This window comes from Hyperolius riggenbachi, chromosome 4 (assembly GCF_040937935.1).
Source record: "Hyperolius riggenbachi isolate aHypRig1 chromosome 4, aHypRig1.pri, whole genome shotgun sequence".
In the NCBI taxonomy this organism is placed as follows: Eukaryota; Metazoa; Chordata; class Amphibia; order Anura; family Hyperoliidae; genus Hyperolius; species Hyperolius riggenbachi.
Window position 1 is genome coordinate 328383485 of NC_090649.1, and position 20199 is coordinate 328403683.

The 20199-nt window shown below is 42.6% G+C and overlaps 1 protein-coding gene across 3 annotated transcripts in view; it reads right to left on the reverse strand.

The window, feature by feature from the left end:
- GNG4 (G protein subunit gamma 4) overlaps nt 1-6093 on the reverse strand; it is a 96970-nt gene extending 90877 nt beyond the window's left edge. The window contains exons 1-2 of one of the 3 annotated variants that reach the window (XM_068231775.1): nt 5741-6093; nt 5186-5286 (exon numbers count right to left, since the gene is read on the reverse strand). The gene's annotated coding sequence lies outside the window, so the exon portion shown is untranslated. Of the gene's footprint in view, nt 1-5152; nt 5287-5490; nt 5579-5740 lie in introns of those variants that run through there. The other 2 variants (XM_068231773.1, XM_068231774.1) reach the window with 2 other exon arrangements.
- Between the last annotated feature and the right edge of the window lie 14106 nt (nt 6094-20199).

Consider the following 20199-nt stretch of genomic DNA (forward strand, 5'->3'; position numbering starts at 1 on the left):
GGCTGAATAATTACGCACACCCCACTTTGCAGTTATTTATTTGTAAAAAATGTTTGGAATCGTATATGATTTTCGTTCCACTTCTCACGTGTACACCACTTTGTATTGGAATTCCAATAAGATTGATTCATGCTTGTGGCAGTAATAGAAAGCAGAAGACCGAGAGCCCAATATAGTGTAGTATGTATTAGAAAAGGGGAGGTAAAATGAAACGTAAGTATTATACTTACAAACCAGGGTTACTGCATAGGCAACCACTGAAGATGCAGGTGGGGAGATTAGACCTGTCCCCACTCAGGGTTAAGATGTCGCTCTCTGTGGATAGAGGAAAAGAGAGGGTGTATCACCCTTCCACCAAGGGTGGATAACTTACTTTGTGAAGGTGTACAGAGGCGCCAAAAGAGTAAAAAGTACTAAAAACGTCTAAAAATGTTCAGGAGGCGGTGGTGGACCAGCCACTCCAAACAGACACGATGCTGTCGATATAGTTAATACAATTTATTTACATACTCCTAGTGACAACTGGCACAATCCCGCTTCATCAGGCAACAAAACAACAGGAGTGACACACAACTAGGGGTCCAGTCTATGCTTGGCACCTCTGTTAGCACCTCTTGGCAAAACATTTTAAAATAAAGTGACTAGTGGTGTTGTTCAACATCAGCAATGCATGGTTCGGAATCCAAATAAGCAATTCAGCACCATTTCAACACGGAACAGCAGGACAAATCCGTTTTTATTTAACTCTGATACTTCCTCCTTCCAGCTTGGAAGAAAGAAGTCTGAAATGCCCCCATCCTGCTGATCCATGCTGAATGTGTGTGTTCAGGTTCCGAACCATGCAGTGTGGAACTCCAACAACAACATGAATGAACAACACTGATACTTTATGTACTTAATGTACATGTAGACAATGAAAATCTGAAATTATCACCTGTTCAAGTTGGGAATGTTTTATTTCAAGGGCTCATGTGAACCTCACTTCAGAAAGCCTTTTAAAGTAATTCTTTACGCTTCTTGATAGGGTGACATTTTCTCAGTGCCTTTGCATAGGTGATAGCTTGATGATTGTGCTTATTTGCATAGCAGTTGCCAATACCCATCTAAGAGTTCTCCATATAATCCTGTTCAGATTCATATTGTGTTTTTTTTGCAGGAGTGCAGGAAGATACAGTTGTAATTCTATTTTTTTTTAATAACATGATCCTCCCAGACAGCCAAACTCACAAAAAGTAACTTTAAATAGCAATAAAACACTATCACAAAAGTGTGGTATGTATGTCTAGACTCATAACAGCAGGCCACTATTTCAGAGAAGGTTCAGAACATCTCAAACATCACAACATAACTACCAAGTATGGAGAGGACCACATTCTACAACAGACAAGCAACTGAGGAAAATAAGTAAGTAACCAGCCTTCTCAAGGTCCACGAATTAAAAACATCCACGCACTATGTGTGAATGAAACAATCTTTCGGTGGAATCCATGTCCTCCTGAGATTAACGTGCTGCATCATAAATTATGTCTGCGTCATGTTCGAACTGGGAGGCAGCTATTGCTATAAACAGCTAATTTGGGCAACCTTATTGGTGTGGGCATTAGGGAGCATCTCATTATCCTAATCAGAAAATTATCTGTGTATCATCACTCTGCACTCAAGAAAATGAGATGCACCTTGAAAATGGGAGGGAACATCTTGAGCCTTGTCAATCCACATGATTCTTTTGAAGTAAGTTTACCCAAAGGCATGCTCCCTATAATCAATGGGAAGGTTAAAGGACCACTATCAAGAACATTTTAAAATATATTTAAACACATACAAATAAGAAGTACATTTCTCCCATAGTAAAATGAGTTATGAAATACTTTTCTCCCATGTTGCTGTCACTTACAGTAGGTAGTAGAAATCTGAGGGAACTGACGGTTTTTGGACTAGCCCAAATGTAGGGAACCTATGGCCCAGTAGACAGATGTGGCTCTTTTGATGGCTACTTCTGGCTCAAAGAAAAATCAGTAGGGGTTGATTCACTAAGCTACACTGCCCAAGCAGAGCAGCTTAGTGTGGCAGTGGAAATAACATTTTCAAAGTAAGCACTCTACTGCTGTAGCATGCACTACTAACTTACTCGCGCTACCCCAAAATGAACGGCTGCTCCAATTGTCCCACCCTGGACCCTGTCAGGTCCAGTGACTTTGTAGGCCGAGATTCCAGCATTTTGAATGGCCCACTTGACAGGCAGCTTATTGAGCCAAAGTGTGGGGATCTCGTCCTACAAAGTGAATCAACCCCCAAGTCAGCTAGCTAATTGTACAAGCTGTTAGTCGGTATTTCTTCTGTCTGACTTTCAGGGAAATTGCTGATGTTGCTTAAACCCAAGAGAAGCTGAAGATGTGTCTGACACTTCCTCTGCCCGCCAGATCAACTGTATATACTTCACCATGGCAACAGGGAAGTGAGCCCTCTGCTGCGTATGCACACTGTCCCACTTTGAAACATATTGTATGGCTCTCACATAATTACATTTTAAAATATGGACTAGCTCATCTCCTCATACGGGATTCTCAGGGTTTTCTTTATTTTCAAAAGCACTTAGTGAATGGCAGTTGCCAAAAAAAGTGTGCGAGCATGGAGGCTGGCTAGCATCTTTGTATAAATCCTTTTCAGGGCCTGTCTTTATAAAGAATAAAGGCCATGTTGAGAATCCCCCATGAGGATATGGACGAGCCCAAAACATGTCAGTTCTGTCAGATTTCTACTACCTACTGTAAGTGACAGCAACATAGGAGAGAAGTAATTTATAGCTCATTTTATTCTGGGATAAACATACTTTTTATCTGTATGTTTACATGTATTGTAAATTTTAAATTTTTTCGCGTTAGTGGTTCTTTAAGAAAAATGTAAGTCTTGTGCGTCTCTGATAATATAGCAGGTCTTCATATCAACATTCAAAAAGTTCCATTGCTAAGGTTGTCGTAGGGGTGGTCCAACACCCTGTAGAGAAAAATACAGGAGACAAAAAACAGGAGCCCAGTAGTGCAATACGTCAATAATCGCAATGGGAGTAAAAGAATTAGAAGCACTACTCACAAAGGGAGGTTGCTGGGGGCAACCAACAACAGGAAGCAGATGGAGACAACAAACCCGACTCCACTCGGGGTGGTCCTGACCAGAACCAAAGGATGGTCGCTCTCTTAGTCGAAAAAGGGAATGGGAACCACTGTGGGGGCTCCACTAGTGGTCTGTCACCACCCCTCGGACAAGGTGTGTTCGGGGGTATATACTTAGCACAGTGAAGGAAAGAGGCGCCCTGGTGTAATAAAAGCGTCTAAAAACAGCTTAAAAACGAAAGGTAATATGAAGTAGCTTACCTCAAATGACGAAATTGATTTTTATTTTTATTAGCACAGGCCCCTATGCTGAATGATTTTCTTTATTTGGCACAGCTATTGGCCTGATGAGGCGGGCTGAGACCCGCGAAACGCGTTGCCTGTGCTAATAAAAATCTTTTGTATAAATTACAGAGATTTCGTCATTTGAGGTAAGCTACCTCATATTACCTTTTGTTTTTAAGCTGTTTTTAGACGCTTTTATTACACCAGGGCGCCTCTTTCCTTCACTGTGCCATTGCTAAGGTGCAAATGAGAACCACTTTTCACCCACCTGTAAAATTAGGCCATCTTATTACAAATGTTTTGCTTGCAGGGGACTTTTTCGCCCTGATATATAACTAAACTAAACCCTTTACACATGCATACAATTTTTTTTGTTTAATGTGACATAAATTAATCTATTTTTCAAGTGCAAATTTTTTTTTTACCTATACAGCATCAGGCCCGTCATTTCAAAGCCTGATCAGTGCCACATTACATTGAGAATTGGCAACGGCTATGCAATAAATTGGCTAGCTGATGGTCAGCCAATCTCTTCCACTTGCTCTCAGATGCCCCTCATTGCTTAGGGCACCCTTTGCCAACAGCAGAAGCAGATGTAAATGCAAATGAAGTGCCATGTGCTATTTTTCACCGTGCAAGCTCAGATGTATGCATCTTTCATTTATCATATCAATATGCAACTCATTTCAGCTAAAATGCTGCTTCTTTATCTCAGGAAGGAAGGAAGGACGGAAGGAAGGAAGGAGGAGACTTCAGGGGAATGCAACATCAATTGGTCAGTAAAATCCAATAAAAATAAACATGTGTGGTCCAACTACAAGCAGTCTAACTGTGTGACAGTCAACTAATGTCTGAATGCAGCTTAAGTTTAAATTTGGCAACAACCTCAATTACAATGAATGACTCAGTCCATTTTATCATGGAACAGTTCACATACTTGTGCCATTTTTGTCATGTTTTCCTCAGCAATTTATTGAAAAGCCATACAGAGAAGTTGATTCTCTGTCTTTTCATACCATGTTCATTAGGGCGGATTTATGAGAACTTGACAAAAAGTAAAATGGAGTCAAAATATATTTAATGCTCATCCCCCAAATATATAATGATTATGTTTGCAATTTGCAGTGTCCTGTCTTTCGCTACAATGGTCTTAATTTTAGCTTTCATAGATCAGCCTGATGCCACAATCAAGAACACATTTTGCTGTGTGTGTAGTTAGTACTCCTGATTTGACAATGCAAAGCATGACTGGGTGGCACATATCATCACATATGTATCTTACTTTTCCTATACAATGCTGTGTCAGTTATGCAGTTACAAGCACACTAAGGAAAGGAAAGAACAGTAATATGTAGCACAGAGTCAGTGTACAGATGTAAAATCTCTGAAAGATGCTTATCATTGGTTGCTATGGGTTACTGCACTCTGTATAACACTTTGCTGAATAAGCCTGATACCATGCTCTAACCAATGCATTTTACACCGTGAATTGCATCGAAGCCTGGCTATTTCATTTTTCACAAGCAACAATATGCAGTAGTTATGGCAGACTTAATTTCCTGTACATTTTTAACACCGAACGTGCTGTATTGAGACAAACAACTACTGAGGGCTGTGAACAGGCCTCACAACACACCAGCTTGCAATGCAAAGCCGTTCAATGAAAATGAACTACTGAGTAAATATAATAAGTGTTGCCTAGGCTTATAGATATAACAAATCATTATCATCAAACTGCTGTCACTGCTGCGACTCACCAATTCTTTGTGTCTGTATTTCAGAATACAGACCTGGATGGCTGTACTTCAGAGGGAAGTAATCCTTTTCAAGCAATTCTTGTATCCTTTCTGGCTCTTCTATCAACACTGACATACCACCCACGGAAAATGAACTGCAAATACATAGAAGGAGCAGGAGCTGCGTTACACTTTGAAACTGAAGCGACTGCACAGTGACCTAGATATGAAATATTAAGCGTGTTGACACAATTATGGCAGAAGCAGCAATCAATACAGCAGCTAATTATCATTAGCGTTATAGGCTACGTAGCACACCATTGTAGCCAATATAAATCCTAATAATTTAGCGCGTTTACCAAGGATGCTGAGCAAGCATGCATATTAATTAACAGAATCTTTGCTAAGCCTGTTCTCGAGATTCCCTTATTTCATTATCTAGATCAGTGTGCTAGAGATGTGAAGAGTCCATCTGCCACTTACAACATAGGATGCTACAAAGCAAGGGGAGTATCCAGTTGCTGTAGCCTGCCTCGAGCAGCCCATCTCTCCTGCCGTAGATGTTAAGAATAAATGGAATAATTCTCACTTAGCAGAGCCACAACTTACCAACAGGAAGCATTGTTCATAGGCAGCTGCAGGTGCCAATGACAGGAGGAGTGAATCTGCTAGAAGGAACCAGAGCTTAGAAGACAAATGAGGTGAATGAAATACAAAGAAAATGCCGAAAGAAATTTGCTCATGGCAGCTCAGGCGCTTGACTGCTGTTCTGATTCACTATAGAAACACACGGTTCGCACCCACACTCAGTTCACCCCGTCACAGAAATCAGCATCACAGCCTATTAGCAGCATCCACACGGGGCAGAGCAAGGCTTCCCCTCCATGCATCATATCAGAAAGGCTTGCTATTGTTTCTACGTCGCTCTTTGTTAGCCATCTTTCAGTGAGGATGCCGAGTCTAATGGAACTGAGGGATTCTGTGCACTATTGCTTCAGGCAATTTTCTTAATTCAGCATTTCCTATTTTGCAATCAATGAAGATCTACATTACAAGCATACAGCAACATACTCAGTAAAAACCTATTGGAAAGAAGCATTACAAAAAGCAAGAACAAAAAACGAATTCAATTAAAAAAAAATGAATACGGTACAAAGGAGTTCTTCTGTAAAACAATGGATGTTAGCAAGGCAATAGATTTCATTCCATGAACTGTTAACCCTTCTGATTGCCTTTTCTTTTCAGCACTACTTGCACTTCTGATGATGAAGGCCATATTTGCTGCTTTGTAGTTTCAAAATAAAAAATATGCTACAACATAAATTCCCTATATTTACACCCCCTCTCCATCCCCAAAAAATTTCTTTTTTTTTTTAAACTAAGGCTAGGTTCCCCCACTATGGGCTTGATTCACAAATGCTTATCACGCCCGCGCTATGCTTCGCGGACGGTTTACTTTGCGTAAAGGTTTACGTGCGCTATGACAAAGCTTGCACACATTAATGTTTGCATGCGCAAACGCATACTTTAGTGCGCAAAGCTTTGTCATAGTTCGCGTAAACCATGCGCGAAGCATAGCGCGGGCGTGATAAGCATTATTACGCTCTTGTGAATGAAGCCCTATGTGTGTTGCATAACGCCCATGCTATAATGCGGAAATAACGTAATGCACATTCTGCACGTTATAATGTGCACGTTACTTTGGAGATTGCTATGGTAGCATGCTTGTTAATGCACATGGTATCCAGAAACGCACTGTAGAAAGTGTGTATGGATAACGCGGTCTATTACAACACTGTGATGTAAACATGCCCATACAGATTGCAATGCGGATAGAGAGAACATACTCTGAAAGTCCATGATGACAGGTTAGGGCCTGTACACACTGCTGCGCTTTTAAAAATCGCAATAGTTTTTTAATCGCAAGGTCTTTTGAGAAATCATGAAAATCGTGAACACACTGGCGCAATGCTTTTTTTCTAATTTCATGAAGGCTTTGCGATTTAAAAATCGCATGCGCAAGAACAGCATTGTGTACAGACCCTCAGAGAGTATAGCAATATATCATCCCCTTTTCAAACACCATTTTGATGGAAAAGGAAGGAAGGAAGATAAAGATATCAACCTCCACTGTCTCAATCGCTGTGAGACTTGCAAAATGCAGTGCATCTACGCTTTCAAGGAAGTCTGGGGCAGGGGTGGCATGGTGACATCATCATACTCTTCTCACGCTTGTGGGGGCATTTTGAGACTTCAAGCACTTACACGCCTTGCAAAAATTAGCAGTCTCCAAGATTACATGATCATTGCTGACAGTTCACTTTTGCCTTGCATTTTGCTCTAAAGCCCTACGTATTACATCACACTATTCACTCTATGGGACAGTGATTGGCTGCAATGTGAAACGTAGCAATATTCACAGCATCCATCACATACCAGAAGAGTGCACAGAGCAGCTGCTCCATGTGTTGTTACCATAGTGACCTATGTAATCCAAGCAGCGGTTGTACAGTACAGCCTAATTAGACGTTGGGGGAAATAAGCAAGTTTACAGCAGTGCACATAGCAATTTTCTGCACTGCAGGTGGGTTATCATTAAAAGAATGAATGTCAAAATTAGCCTTAAGGAAAGGTTACAATAGAGTTCTTGTATCCGTTTACTTGTAGTTGACACTGTAGCTCTGTAAATAATAAATATTAAAATATGAAATGCAAACTTCACAAGCGCACACTAGTAACAGTGAACGCTTTAGAAAATAAAACTCAGAAAAAAAGGATTTTACATTCATGATTATTAGACAAAACACATATCTCTGCCCTAGGATGTGTATTTAGTTATATAAAATAAATTTAGGTTTTAAAATAAATATGAAAAACATTCCAGCTGGGCTTAAAGATGGGCCTGACATTTCCGGACTTATAGAGCTCTTCCTCTGTACCACAATTTACCAATCAACCAATTATTGGTCTGAGCCATGCTTATGCGCTTTGAGTCCTAAGGGAGAAAAGAGCTTTACAAACAAATTTATTTGTTGTTGTTGATTCAAGATGACTCCTGGTGGTTGATCTTCCAACCACCAAGATTCTGCAATGAGAGAGACCAGGAGCCCAATGGTGCAATATCGTTAAGATATATGGCCAAAGGTGATATAATGATATATACTCACAAGGGTGGGTTGCACTCCTGCAACCACCGATAGAGCCTACGGAAATTGATTGTTCCCGCTCAGTAGTCCAGGTCTGCGCTGTGCAGATACTGGCTGGTCGCTCTCCTTTGGTTATTGTGATCCCAGGTGTCCAATACTCAACCCCAAAGGGAAGAACTAATGTAAAACAAAGCTTCAGTAGAGTGAAAAGATCCGGGCACCAATAGTGTTGCAAATTCCACTTGTTTATTTCATCCCCACCCGACAAAACATACAGCAGGGCTAAGTCTCGAGACTTAGCCCTGCTGTATGTTTTGTCGGGTGGGGATGAAATAAACAAGTGGAATTTGCAACACTATTGGTGCCCGGATCTTTTCACTCTACTGAAGCTACAATTACTGCTGTTCTCCGGAGGCACAGTTGTACCACTTAAGGCTGCCAGCTGCATCTAGTGCCGATCATAAATCTCTTTATCTTGCTAATGTAAAACAAACTGAGGCACCCAAAGGTATATTCTAATTTCTAAATGGTACTGTATAGGAGTAGATAATTCTTATCTCCATAAAGAACAAACCACATAGGTAAATATAATGATTTGATGATGCACAATATGACAACACGTTTCACGATTGCTAGCCCGCTTCCTCAGGTCAATAACAAGAGCCAAAGTTTGCAGCAGTCACGAGTGTGGGTGTCCCTATAGATCAAACACCAGGAGTCATCTTGAATCTTGAATAGTCATCTTACGGTCTCTCCAGCTAGAGGGGCGCCCACATACGTGACTGCTGCAAACGTAGGCCCTTGTTATTAACCTGAGGAAGCAGGTTAGCACCCGTGAAACGCATTGTCTTATTGTGCATAATTAAACCATTATATTTACCTATGTGGTTTGTTCTTTATGAAGGTAAGAATTATCTACTCCTATACAGTACCATTCAGAGATTAGAATATACCTTTGGGCGCCTTCAACAGTTTGTTTTACATTTGTTGTTGTTGTTGTTTGTTAAAGGACAACTGAAGTGAGACGGATATGGAGGCTGCCGTTTCCTTTTAATCAATACCAGTTGACAATGAAAAGATTGAGTGTGTGCAGGAATTCACCTTCCTCAGCTCTCAGATCGATCTAAATGGTGATTGTAGTCATGAAATAAAATGTCGGATAACTCTTGGCAGAAACACAATGGTAAGCATGAACCAATTATGGAAAAGCAAAGACATTAGCATTACGACCAAATGTAGACTGGTTCATGCCATTTTTTCCCCATAACCATGTATGGCTGCGAAAGTTGGACCCTAAGAAAAGCAGATAGAAGAAAAATCGACTCCTTCGAGTTGTGGTGCTGGCGAAGGTTGCTTCGCATTCCATGGACAGCAAGAATGACGAACTGTAATGATCTGGGGTAGATTTCCAGAGTCAGTGCACGCCGTGTGCGCTGAGCAGAGGAGAATCTCCACAATCAAAGAAGCAGAGTAGATAGATGTATATATATATGGAGAGGAATTCCAACCAGCAGGTGGTGCTGTGGAGCACAGAGAAACAAAGTCTCTGCACATCCACAGATGTCAGTTGGAATTGTACGACTTGAGACAGAACAGAGCAAACAGAAACAAGACAGCAAGACAGAAGAGAACTGGAACAGAAAGAGACTATGTGAATGTCTACCAATCTAGTCGTCGCCCAGCGACGGTAGACACTTCACATCAGAATAGGCCAGAGTGAGAACACCAATCGCAGGAGAGGCGATTGTAACAGAGTCACAAGACTGAGTAAAGACAGAACATAGGTGTAGTAAGAAAGACACAGCAAACCATTACAATCAGAACGCCAAGGAAAATAACAAAAATGCACTAGCTAAACGCGGTCGACGCACGAGAAGCGCAACAGCGACAAAACACGTTAATGGCGCGGTCTCCGCACGATAAGCGTAACAGAGACAAAAACACGCCAACCCTGACTAACAAATGAACACAGAAAACACAAACAAACAAATAACAGAAACGCTTGCTAATCGGTTGCCTTACCTCAGGCAACAGCAAGCGTTTGCTCCAGACCAACAGACAAACAGACAACAGGAACAGATCAGATAGGATCCACTACTCTTCCACAAGAGCGAGTGCAATCCGCCCACAGAAACAGGACTGAAAGGATCCACTGCTCTTGCGCAAGAGCGAGTGCGATCCGCACAACAAGACAGACAGAAGGAGTAACCAGTAGCAACCGTAGCCGAGGTTATACTCCAAGATTCAGACTAGAAAGATCCACCGCCTCTAACGCTAGGGCGAATGCGATCTATGTTCAGGACAGAACGATTCACTATCGCCAACCGCTGGTGACAGTACAATCGCAAGGACAACACAAGACAGAATAGGCAATACAAATAATGTGCAATACTAGCACACTAATAGGAATGCCGAAAGCAATCCTCAATATTAACTTCACTAGAATGTCGAGAATATGATCCAAACAGACTGAGGCTCAAGGTAGACTAACAAACAGTAACCTGATGACGAGCAAGGAATTCTGGGAGGAAGTGACATTTATACTCAAAACCCTCCAAGGAAGCCAGCAAGCAATTTGCATGACAAGTGGATGCAAATCCATCCACAGCAGCGAGCTGACAGAAAAGGCCTGTTTCCCCCGGACTTGCATTATGCAAGCTGCATAAGAAATTATCCAAATGTCCAGGGAAACAAGGCCAGCAGAGCAGATCGTGACACGAACAAAGAAGTATTGGAACGTATAAGACCAGACATGTCACTGGAAGGCAAGATCACCAGACTCAGACTCACATATTTCGGCCACGTGATGCGATCAAAATCCTTACAGAAAGACCTAATGCTAGGACTGATCAGTGGCAAAAGGCGACAAGGCCACCAGAGAATGCGTTGGCTTGACACCATCAAAGCTGACACAGGATTGAGCTTATGGCAACTGGCAGAAATGGTACAAGATCGGACAGCATGGAGATAGCTAACCCACAGAATCGCCAAGAGTCGGACACGACTAAATGGATAACATCATCATCATCAATACCAGTTACCTGGCATCCTGCTGATCCTCTGCCTCTAAAATACTATTAGCCATAGACCCTGAACAAGTATACACAGATCAGACGTTTCTGACATTATTGTGAGATCTGAATGCAGAACACAAGAGAAGCAAATGCTCACTCCCAGCCAGCAATCTGCCAATGTATATAGTCTACAGACAGCCTGTCAGCCAATCAAGTGTAATGGTATACACCTGTGCCTGTAGTACCAAATCTAGCAGGAATTGCATAGATTCAGCACATAACAGGTGAGAGGTTTGGTCGGACATAATCATAGACCAGTAGGGGGCACCATGTGCAGGTATACCTCTTAATACAACCCCCCCCCCCCCCACACACACACACACACCCTAACCACTAACCCAGCTTTCTCAACCTTTTTACCCTAGAGGAACCCTGCAAATACCTTTTGGATCTCAAGGAACCCCTGCAAACAATTGTTTGGTCTCGTGGAACCCCTGCATTTATTTTTCAGGAGGCATGGGCTGTTAATTTCACTACCCCCTATTACACTGCCACTCATTATACTGAGCTCATTATTATTCTTACCCCCAATTTAGTGCTTCTTCTTACAGTACCCATATTATAATGTGCTCTATTATACTTCCCTCGCGATGGGGGAAAATGCCAAGGAACCCCTGCAGAGTACTCAAGGAACCGTCGGGTTCCAGGGAACCCTGGTATAGAAAGCCTGCACTAACCTATATCTGCGTTCTGGAAGCTGCAAAAAAGAAATGTAAAAACACAAACAGCTTCCAATATGCAGATGCAGGTTGGTGGTTAGGGAGGGGGGTATTGAGAGGTATACCTGCACGTGGAGCCTCCTGCTGGTGACAGTCTATGATTATGTCCGACCAAACCTCTCACCTGAATGTTGCTGAACTTATGCAATTCCTGCTAGATTTAATACTACAGACACGGGTGTATACCATTACGCTTGAATGGCTGACAGGCTGTGTGAGGATTACATAAATTGGCAGATTGCTGACTGGGAGTGAGCATTTGCTTCTATTGTGTTTTGCATTCAGCATTTAGATAGGTGCAGACCGGGTGAATTCCCTGGTGGTGGGAGTACTGGAGCTCACCTGTGCTGCCCCTCTAGGTCATATGCGGGTTTGGGGGTCCTGGGCGGTGGCAGAGCCCCAGTCCCCCTTCTGTCATGCTCGTCAGTGTTTGTATTACAGTCAGATCTGACAAGATTAGCTGCATGCTTGTTTCTGGTGTTATTCAGACACTAGTGCAGTCAAATAGATCAGTAGGACTGCCAGGCAACTGGTATTGTTTGAAGGGAAATAAATATGGCATCCTCCATATTCTTCTCACTTCAGTTGTCCTTTAACATGGAATATACAACCCTAAACATGGTTTTGCCCTCCTGAAACTCATACATTTGCCATGAGATTACATAATGGAAAATGTGAACATCACTCCCCTGTTTTTGCCATCTCAATTTTTTGGATGCAATCTCGAAGCAGATGTAGAACTGTCGCCGCAGAAAATTTAGAAAAGCACTTCTATGACTAAATTCTCAACACACCTATTTTTACCCAGATCTACAAAGAAAAGCAGCGAGCGGTTGGCTTAACACATATGTAGGAGTCAATCTGTTCACAAGTGACTGTCAGCTACAATGTGAATTTTCTTCCCTGCAAGTTTCAAGGAAGTGACAAGATAAGTTTTTATGTGGATTGATTTAATGTATTTCATTTATTTATCCCAGCTATATTTTAAACACTGGATAAAAACAAAAACAAAAAAAACAAACCTGAAACAGTCTTCCATAATGTCCTATGGAAATCTGTTTGGAAGAAACATCATGTACTGTAGTTGCTTAATATTTGTCTGAACAGTCGGAGTTAACATTATGAAAGCCTGGCTCCTCTATAAACAATCTGAGCGTACCACCTGTAGATGATCTTTTAGAGTCTTTTGTATGAAATGCTAAGAGGGATGTTGCAACTGTTGAAAAGAAATACATAAAGGTTGAGTTTCTATTGTTCCACTGTGACCTGCCTCTCGGTGAGAGGGAAACATTAAGCTTTCATAGCCATAGGAGGAATGTCATTATCAAGCTTGTGAACAAGAAAGGATTATGTTAATGTAGTCTTATGCCAGCTCCGTGGTAGAGTTGCCAGAGTATAGTCAAATGCATGGTGAAGCAAGTGGGCTTCTGTCTATAAAAATCATTTCAGGTGGCAGTTTTTCAGCAAGTACTGTACAGATATGATGTTTGTTCCTAGCCGAGCAGCATGTGGGTCTCTATGGAGAGGGAAGAGGGAAGCATACGAGTGGCGCCACACTTTGGAAACTGCCATTGAAATTCTAATCTAAAAAAAAGAGGAATCCGGCAAGGTGACCTATTCATGCAGAAAGAAGTGGAGATGGCCAGCCACTTGACAGAGGCAGGGACCAGAGGAAACAAGGAGAGGATCGAATGACACACACAGGTATGTTAATGCAGCATAAATATACCAATGTGCTAAGCTTAGATAATTTTTATTCAAGGCAGGAAAGGTAACATCCATACAGTTCAGAGCCACATATTCAAACATCTGCCCACGCAGGGGCTGTAAGGCTCTATCATACTCAAGTCCAAACTACAAGTATAATTAACATCTATCTAACTGACCTTTCCAAATGTTTGCGTTAAGCACAATCAAGGTGAGTCTCAGCGCCCAACTCCCATACAAAATTGCCACAGACCCACCCTTCAGCTTAGGCAGTTTTGCCTCAGGTCAGGTTTGCTTTAAGGCATCTGGTTCAGAACAGAAAAAAAAATCATATAAAATATACTTCGGCTTCTGAATTAGTTCCACTAGGCAGTAATTGAGGCAGTGGGAGGGAGGAGTGTTACTCACCCCTTTATCACAATGTACCCTGGGATTGTGTGGTTCTGAATCTGTGCTCTGTTTATCAAGTAACTCCCCAAATCATTCTGCTTTCTGAATCCTGGCTATATTTGACCTTTTTGGGTAATCCCTGGTTTTTGTTCTTGATCTGGCTTGTTTGACCTAAACCTGTTTATTTATGATGCTACCACACTTTAACTTGTTTACAAACTACAATCCCTGCAGCTTGCCTTGACCTCAGTTTGCCAACTGACTACTGTATCACTTGCCTGCCTTGACCAAAGCTGGCATACTGACCATGTAGTCTCCCATTCGTGAGTCCTTGCCAAGCCACTACTTTTAATTGGGAACCATACAGATCCCAATGTACATATCCAGCATGTGGGCTTGGCAAAACTTGGCTGATCAGCTCTAAATGTAACAGAGTGTACTGAATACACTCGTATGAAGCCTCCTGGCTTTCCTGATTCAAAGATCAAAGTAACAAGGAATCTGTTAAGCTACACACAGTCACTAGATGCAACTTGGCCAAGGCCGAGGAAGTATAGGTGTCCCCTGCAGTTTCTTTAAGATCTCGGGCAGTGATAGCCAACATTGTTCCCTGTACCTGGCCTACTGGAAGCTACTCCATCATTGTGCAACACCACTGACCCTCCTCTCTCCTGCATAGCAAAAGTACATACCGGTTGGCTATTACCAAAGGACACATCTATATGAGCTCGGCCAGAACTGTTGTCCCAGACATCTAGTCTAGATCCCTGGTGACAGTAAGAGTGTGTGTGTATTGACTTTTAAGCCGCATCTACACGAGTAGATGCGGCCGCGATGCTCCTTATCAATCGAGCCGCTGATGCGGCTCGATTGATAAGATCCGACAGGACGGATCTCCGCACCGCCGATTCCCTGCTCGACCCCCGCGGGGGGACAATGGCAGGGAATCGTGCGGGAGATAAGCGGCGCCGGCGGGGACGAGCGGGCACGAGCGGGGAATCGAATACGGCGCACGCGCGGCGAGCGGGGACGCGGCGGGCACGCGGAAGAGGCGATCCGGCGGCTAATCGAGCCGCCGGATCGCTGCAATGTCCCATGGTGTAGATGGGGCTTTAAACTACTTACGCAAGTTAGATTCTCTGACCCTATTCAATTCAATTCTTCTCCTAGGTGATATTTTTACACCTTATCAATGAAATGCCTTTTAGCCCACCAGCAAGCAAGAAAATACTCAGAATAACTTTGACAGTACTTTTCCACCTACCTTTTGGTACTTTTTCAATTGCAGATTACTGAAAAGTTATTTTGAAGAGAAAATAAAACATTGTCTCCTAGTAGAAAAAAGGAAATTGAATAATATGGAAAGTGTAGGTAAATGTCCACAGTTCTTTCAAACCTGTAAAGATCTGAGAAGGATGCCTTATTTCAGATCTTTTAAAACCCATAAACAATCATAACCAATCACAGTGCAGTTGTATGTGATGATATTAGGAATTGGACAGAAGATACAATCAGTTTGTCAACTTTCTGGAATACCTTTATTAACTGTTTCCGCTGATTGGGATGAGATTTGCACATTATTGTAATCAAGTCCCTACTGATTTCTTCTGTTTTTCCAGTTTTTACACAATACTCCAACTCAATCCCACACTTGCTCTTTCAGCCTCCATCACTCCATCTACGGGTCATCCCAGACCTGTCTGCTCCCAAGTACTGGCATCAACATCCGACTGTCTGCTTCAGCATCCCAGTTTCCCTACTTCAGAGTACCTGTACTCCAGTTCTCCTGCTTCAGAGTACAGACATTGCAGTCTTCCAGTTCTGAGTAACAGCATTCCAGCTCAGCCCACATGTGGAATGAAAATACTTCCATTTAAAAACAACTCTGCTACGTGGGTATACAAGCTCTGCTATGTATTCAGGAATAAGTATGAAAAATAAGAAAAATTGAAGCCCAATGTCAAGAACGGCCAACTACAACCCAGTCTTCTATAGTACCGGGTGTGGCCTAGTCACCAGCACTATCTGCAGCAGTGTAATTTACAGCACCACCTGCAGCAATGCCTCTTGCATTGACTGCATGTCCAGAAACATTGCATGGTGTCCAGTCTGCCTCCACATATCTGGTATCCAGCTGAACTTTACCAGTTGCCAGCTTTTTTCCAGTACCTGTGCCATTTCTTTACTCTAATTGGTCTCCTCAAATGCTGGGGAGTGCCAAACTACTGTGCAAGCTACCTCTGTCAAGTACCAGTTTGCAGCCCAGTATGCTTATGTAGAGTTCCAGTCTGAATTCAGCCTGCTTCTGTTGAGTTTCAGTCTGTAAATCTACCTGCCTCTGCCAAATGCCAGTCTGCTGACACTAGTCTCTTTCTGTTGAATGCAATTCTAAAGCTCAGATTGTTCTTGTTGAGTGGTTATTTACAGATCAACCTGCCTCTGCCAAGTGTCTGCAGCCTAGGCTGCCTCTAATGAGTGCTAGTCTGTATCCCAGTCTCCCTTGTCAAGTGCTAGGACAACAAGGTGGAATAGCACTCTCGAATTGCAGCAGTCCCAGCTTCAATGCCCAGCTAGGGCATAGGGCACTATCTGCACAGAGTTTGTATATTCTTCCCATGCCTGCATGGGTTTCCTCTGGGCATCCCAAAAACATTCAGATAGGTTAATTGGTCCCCCCCTAAATTGACCCTAGTATACAATGGCTATATGACTATAGTAGAGATTAGATTGTGAGCTACTTGGACAGTTAATGACAAGACTACATACGCCATATAGTGATGTGAAAGATGCCTATGCTATATTAATAAGTAATAATAACAATAATAATGTGCCTGTCTGCAGCACAGCCTACTGCCTCTGTTATGCACCAGTCTGCAGCCCAGCCTGTCTCTGTAAAATGCTTGTTGTCTCTGTTGAATGCCATTGTTATGATACTGGTATAATCTTGATTCCAGCACTAGTGATATGCCTGGATGGATTCACACAGGGTGCAGTCTAAGTGGCTATGGGTTTTCACTAGAGCACCCTACAAGAGATTATGGGACACCAACCTTAGTGGGCAAAACAATACTTTGCTGTCTGGTAGCCACCTGGTCACAGTCGTGGAATCGCCAAATCATTGACAGAAAAAACTCAGAGCTCAGGAAGCTGATGGCAGGTTGGTGTCCAGCTGGAATGAAAAGTTGAAGGTAGCTGATTGTCAAAGGCAGGTGGCAGATGGTAGTCAGGAACAAGGCAAAGGTTGGTACAGGGGGAAAACAAGAGTCGACGTTCAGGCCAAAGTCAATAAGCAGGTGGAGGTTTACACAGGTCAAGAAGAAGTTGAATTATATAACGAGATACAAAAACAATTTAATGGCTCTGGACACAGGAGAAGTCTAGCATCAAGCTACAGACAATACAGTAATGAATTACTGTCTGCAGCTTCCTTAAATAGACTAGGAAGGGGAGAGTGGCTTTGACCTGAAAGCAGTGACTCATATCAGTTCACAGGATCCCCTGACTCATGTGGCTTACTGGGCACAGAGAGAGCAGCTCTGCACGCACAGTGTATTGGAACAATACTGCCTTTTTCTGGGTCTGACCTTGAAAGAAGGTCTCTAGCGTAGCTGGATAGGTACGTGGTAACAGCTAGACTGTAGCCCAACCTTTTTCAGTATGCAGCACAGCCGACTACCTTTGTCAAGTCTGCATTCCAACCTGCCTCACCTGAGTGCCAGTCTAAAGCCTGGTCTACCTCTGCTGAATGCCAGTATGTTCCATTCTGCAGTCCAGCCTACCCAGTGCCGGTTTGCAGCCCAACTTGCCTCTGTTGAGTTCCAGTCCTCTGCCCCCACTGCCTGTGGTGTGAGTCTTCTGCCCAGTCTGCTTTTGTTAAGTGTCAGCTCACTGTCTAGCCCTCCTCTCTTAAATACCATCCAACTTTCTGGACCAAGCCTGATGCCCAGCCAGACTCTGAGAAGTACCATCCTCCTCCTCAGCTGGTCTCAAGAAGTCCCAGCCTGTTGTCCAGCCAGATTCTGGGAATTGCAAGTCTCTGTACAGTCATACTCTAGGAAGTCCCAACCCCCTTGTACAGCAAAACTCATAGGAGGCCCAGACAAACTTTGAGGAATCAAAGTCTGCTGCTCAATAAGACTAAAAGAGGCACAGTCAGTTGCCCAACCACATTCCACCAAAGGACTGCTTAATGCTTAACCTGATTTGTTCAATGTTATTTTTAGGGGGACAGTGTTCATTAATGATGTTTCCCATTTTTAACAAATTTCTGTCTAAAAGTATGGAGAATTGGTCCTCTTATCAGATTATTATACAAGGACGCATCTGCTTTACCGTATATGTCCCTGCAGCCTGGTGCACTTGTGGATATTAAGACTATTTGAATACTCCTGACTCTTGTATTTACAGTTGTTCAAGTAAAGTCTTGTTTGGCCTGTACTTTTGCAAACCCACAGAGAGCAGTTGCAAATACGCTATACAGGTTTTTGTTTTGAGTCTTCTTTTCATACACTGCAGTGGTTTGTGACAACAAAAATATTTCTTGACGTTTCTTTAAATGTTTCTGTTGTTCCACTATGTGCCCTGACCCATCTTTAACTTTGAAAATGCCTTCAGCTTGCCCATTATTAGACTTCTTGCCTATAGAGCCTGCACCAGACTGACTTCTGTCTGTTAGCTGACCAAGTACAGTTGGAATTTGAAAACAAATCCCACAATGTAATCTAATTCATGGTGACCCAGAACTCATTGGAGTGTGTAAGAGATTACAATGGTCCTAAAAGCCCCTAAAAGGGGCTTTTAGGACCATTGTAGTCCCTTACACACTCCAATGAGTTCTGGGTCCCCATGAGCTTGCTGGTTAGTCTGTGCCTCTCGGATTCGCAAGCCCTACTCCATAGAGCCAAATTAATCCATGCCATGCACTGATGAGGATCAAACAATCCGAAACAGTCTGTATGCATGTTGGATTATTATGGCTCTGTACAAATTAACAAGCTGACACATCATTGCAATCCAGCGGTTCTGGAGGTGTGTTTAGCTTCTAAGGGTACAATGGTTAATTTGCATATATTCAGCAGTGTTGCTCTGGGAGACATCTCAAGCTCACTCCAACCTGAATTATCGCAAATTCTTTCTGTTTTAGGAAAGCAAACTCTTGTTTTTCTTATCTAATTCATGTATGGAAAAACTGGATTCTGCCCTGTCCAGTTATTTTCTGGAAAAACAACTTGCAGGGTGAAAGTATTTGGAATCCACTTTGAATGGGGGCACACTGTCACAGTGCCCCCTGGACTTATTCCTGAACACTTTATCTGCATTAGTGGTCACTAGGGGGTGACATACCTCTGCAGAAATACCTGCTTCTTTTAAGCAGTGGTTATTTGGACTTGCTGACTCAAAGCTGACTTTGTTACCCTCAATGAGCTACCACATCTCTTGTGCATTTTAGTGGCTTGCAGCATATATATATATATATATATATTCCTGGTCAGCAAAACCATTACCCTGGTTACTATTCCTGCTGCTCCATGAATGCATGTTTTGACTTTTTCCAGGGATTCTTTGTTTCTTGCATCTATTCAAGCTAATTTGACATCACATTTCACACTATCATACCAGCAGCCTTTCTTGACCTCAGCTTGTTTAAGGACTATAGAGTAGGTGTGGAAAATCATTACTCCCTTCTGAATTTTCATATTTTGCTTTTTGAAAACACAAACAAAAAATATTTTTTCCTGTTGTAATTACTCAATGTAACCTATAACAGCAAAGTAAGTGGAGTACAGAAAATACAAAATGTTAAAACATAATCAGAATTTAACCACTTGCCGACCGCACGCTTATACCGTGCGTCGGCAAAGTGGCAGCTGCAGGACCAGCGACGCAGTATTGCGTCGCCAGCTGCAGGCTGATTAATCAGGAAGCAGCCGCTCGTGCGAGCGGCTGCTTCCTGTCAATTCACGGCGGGGGGCTCCGTGAATAGCCTGCGGGCCGCCGATGGCGGCTCGCAGGCTAAATGTAAACACAAGCGG